Below are 2,946 nucleotides of genomic sequence, written 5' to 3'. Positions count from 1 at the left end.
GCTTATACACAAAGTCTAGTATTAAACAGGAAAATTACCAGATATGTTAAAAGACAAAAACAAAAGGAAATGAGATAGTAGAAAAGAGTCACAGATGATACAGAATCGTATCCATTTTACAAATGGACTTTAAATAGCTGTAATTAATATGTTCAAGAAAATGGATGACAGAATGAAAAATTTCAGCAGAGAATGCAACTTATATAAACATATCAAAAAATTCTTGAACTGGGGAAAGAAAACTTAAAATAATGAAGCTAATAAATGAATTTCATAGTGCATTAGCTCTAACTAGTTTTATGAGGCCAATATAACTTTTTACCAAAATGTGAAGGCACGTGTGGGAGGCAACCGATCAAACGTTTCTCTCTCTCTCCCTTCCTCTGTCTCTACCGTAAAATCAACAAAAGACATATCCTCGGTGAGGAAAAACAAAATCAAATAGAAAGAAATTAGAATAAAAGATATCAGAGGCCATTACATATAGTAAGTGTCAATATTGTCTCATGAAACTTTAAGTTGTGTATGTGGGTGTGTGCGTGTCTTTTTTATTGAAGGTTTTGAACAAACATGCTTTAAAAACACTGAACGCTATGATAGTAAATTAAAAGCTGTAAATTATCTTTCAGTAAACCATCTCTTTAACTTTTTTATCCCAGTCTTTTCCAAATTAAACATTACCTCCCCCGCCCCACACACACTTTGGCTTGGCATAACAGTTATCAACATGTTGCAAGACATAATTGTTCAAAGACTCAGGAAACAAGCATTAGTTGATATGATCTCGGAAGTTCCTTTATCCCCAAACACACTGTGAGTCTGTGAGCGGGGAACAGCCAGCCTGGAGGGGCAGACCCAGTGCCTGGAGAGTGTGGATGCACAAGGGAGGCCAAGGTACTCCCTGCTCTCAGAAGAGCTCTGGGAAACCTGGGTCCTTAGTTCCCTTTCCCCGTCTCCTTTTAGAATGCTATTCTCTTGTTCTACACATAACCCCCAGCCTCCACCAACCAGGGCAAGGCACAGAGGTGTGACGGGCCTGTCAGGGAGTAACACTAGCCGAGGGCACTGGTGGCTGTCACTGATCACCCAGCCCTGGGTCCCGCCCTGCTCCTTGCTCAGATGCCCTCATGTGCCTGGGGACCCTGAAGCACTCCAGGAGGCACCCAAGCAAACCCTCTGCTTCCTCCATGGCTTCTCCTCTGAGTAGACAAGCGTGGTCCCAAAGTGCTTCCTCAGTCACAAGGAGATGCTGTGGAGAGGGAAACCTCGAGGGGGGCGTGAAACAAAGCTCCAGTCTGCAGCCAGCGCCCATCCAGCATCTACTGGTGGGATCCCCCGGTATTTCCATATTAACCCCAACATGAAACAGGGGAGCCCAGTTTCTAAGGAAGCTCTGCTCCCCTCACTGTGCCCTGAAGACCAGGAAATCTGTTTAGAAGGGACAAGTCTCTTCTCCTAATGCCCTTCTCTTTAAAAACCCAAAGCGAAGGCACCTCTTGGTAAATATAATCTAGAATGATCCTCAGAAACCATTTGGACACAGCTCTGAAAATGTGTGTATGAAGTCTGTGAAGCCAGGGGACCTCCAAGTCTGCAGTCCACCCTCCAGCTGTGGGCGTGGCTTTCCCTGCCTGACTCCCACCCAGTCCTTTCTGGCACAACAGGTCAGTAAATAAAAAGCCACAAACTAGTGAGCTAGCATGGCACAGCATCTTGGAGTAGAATTGTGTACAAATGAAAAGTCACAGGAATACAGATTCATAATATTCAAGTCAGTTAGGCATAGTTTTCTCCCTGCAGTAGCTGCCAGAACCTCCTATTTCTCTATTCCCTCAGGCCCAAGAGCCTGGAGCTGTCTCTCCACCCCCTTAGCACCTGAGAAGTACAGCTTATCCTGCACAAGACCACTCCCAATGTTAGGTTTAACAATTTTTCTATTTTTAAATCAGCCAAGGCCCAACTTAGTGGCACCACTGAGTTTTCACTGCAGATTATGCTGAATTAAACTTCTTCCCCCCTGGAGCAAAACCCAGAATAAGGGATAAATTAAGATTCCCTCAATAGCGCTTCTTTCTCACCAGGCTCTATGCACCTGGCTGCTTGGACCATTCCACCCTTGACCTCAGAGCAGTGGTGTTTCTTCAACAATTCCATCAATAGCTCATGAGAGGGCTGCCCATTTCCAGGCTAATGTCCTTCTCAAGTCAAATTTCAGTAAAATTCACTTATCTGAGGTCAGGAAAGGATTCAAGAATTTTAGAATGTTCCTTGAAAATTTCTTATAGAACAGTAATGATTTGAAAGTTCGACTCGGATCATGTATGTGAAGCATGACCATTTATTTATGCTTTATTCCACAATGTTAAGAGAAGGGTCATTTTAAAAAGAATAAAAGAAAAAAATGAGAAAAGGGTCTTCTGTTTGCTAGAGTCAAACAGCTTCCTAAAAGATGTGTTAGGGTCCTCCAGAAAAACAGAGCCAGCAGAAAGTGTGTGTGTGTGTGTGTGTGTGTGTGTGTGTGTGTGTGTGTGTGTACATGTAGAAAGAGATTTATAAGGAGTTGGCCCATGTGATCATGGAGACTGAGAAGTCCCAGGACCTGCAATCGGCAAGTGGGAGACTCAGAGAGCCAATGCTGTAGGCACCAGCGGGAAGGCAGGAGGAGCTGTGTCTCCACACAGTTAGTAGTCCTGAGGAGGAGCCTTACTTGCAGCAGGGTCTGGCTTTTAGTTCTATTCAGGCCTTAACTGATTGGATGAGGCCCACCCACACTGGGGAGGGCCATCTGCTTTATTCAATCTGCAGTCAAATGTTAATCTCATCCAAAAACACCCTCACAGACACACTCAGACTATGTGTTTTGGTTTTTTTTTTTTTAAATATACTTTTATTGATTGCAGAGAGTAAGGGAGAGGGAGAGAAAGACAGAATCATCAATGATGAGAG

Source organism: Myotis davidii, unplaced genomic scaffold (assembly GCF_000327345.1).
Source record: "Myotis davidii unplaced genomic scaffold, ASM32734v1 scaffold1019, whole genome shotgun sequence".
NCBI classification, from domain to species: Eukaryota; Metazoa; Chordata; class Mammalia; order Chiroptera; family Vespertilionidae; genus Myotis; species Myotis davidii.
This window is presented reverse-complemented; position numbering follows the sequence as displayed.